This window comes from Seriola lalandi, unplaced genomic scaffold, assembly GCF_002814215.2.
Source record: "Seriola lalandi dorsalis isolate HSWRI2012SDOR001 ecotype SW California unplaced genomic scaffold, Sedor1 jcf7180001978584, whole genome shotgun sequence".
Classification (NCBI taxonomy): domain Eukaryota; kingdom Metazoa; phylum Chordata; class Actinopteri; order Carangiformes; family Carangidae; genus Seriola; species Seriola lalandi.
Window position 1 is genome coordinate 1 of NW_019449250.1, and position 1,092 is coordinate 1,092.

General features: G+C 42.3%; 1 long non-coding RNA gene across 1 annotated transcript; it reads left to right on the forward strand.

Annotated features, from left to right (window-relative positions):
- Positions 1–6: 6 nt before the first annotated feature.
- LOC147820191 (uncharacterized) lies at positions 7–1,053 on the forward strand. The gene is made up of 2 exons (XR_015437439.1): positions 7–140; positions 513–1,053. It is a non-coding gene; the product is annotated as an uncharacterized LOC147820191 (long non-coding RNA).
- The last annotated feature ends 39 nt before the right edge of the window (positions 1,054–1,092 follow it).

Here is a 1,092-nt window from a genome sequence, read left to right on the forward strand (position 1 = left end):
TAGCTCCAAGTGAAGCACTGGAGGCTTCTGTCCCCATCAGCCTTGCCCCAACCCTGCCATCTCCGTTGTCTCGTCCCGAGAAGAAAACCTATTGCTGTGCTGAGTGTGGAAAAGAGTACGCGAGCCGCAGTGGACTGAAGGTGAGGCAAAGAAATCACATGGTATAAGAAATTATTTCTATTGATAAGATGTATGGATATGTTGGCAGAGTTATTATTGAAACAGTATTTAGCAGTTTTAGTACAGCACTATATCTTGGAATTCAGGACTAATATTTCAACATAATGAGTATTTTCATCATGAAACATGAAGAAGACTCAGACTGTGTTGAAATATTAGTTAATGTGTCACCATAAAGAAAAAAGATGCGTGCTCCAGTCATATGTCGGACTAATATACCCATGGATTTTACGCAACAGTACGTTATATTTGGGGATGTTTGATAGTTATACCTTTCCGACCCTTTATCTTATTATGATCTGGATGATGAATAAAATACTTTTAATCCTCAGGGCCACATGAAGCACCATGGCATAGTAACCAAAACATCACGTCCGCCAGCCCGGAGTAGCCGTTCCTCTGCTGACCAGCTTCCTTCTTCCACATCTATGACTTCCTTGAACATTCCTGCCACCAGGAGCTCAGCGGGCTTCTGGAACCAGTACCAAGCCTTCCTGAACACCAGTAACGAGCCAAACGACGACCCGCCTTCTGGACCCCATGGAGAGAATGAGTCGGCAAAGTCACCCGTCCGATCTCAGACGGATCCGAGAGTTTCCGAAGCCGGGGAAGAGTCCAGTGAAGGGTCGTAACTCAAGTCCACGTGATTGGCTGGATGATGTTTTAGTGTTTTCAATCAATGTTTACCTTTTGGTGAAGCTGTTTGGACTTTTGCGTAGTACTGCTTCCTTAACACATTTCAAGTAGCCCGTCAGTTTGATAGAGTAATTATGTTTGTATGTGAAAGTTGTGAGTCAATCAGCTTGGTCTTGTGTTAAAAAAAAGAGACAGCTATTGTACAAATACAGATAAAAATATTCAACAAGTAACAAAGTGAGTCTAGTCATGGCTGGATTTGTTAAAAAAAAAAAA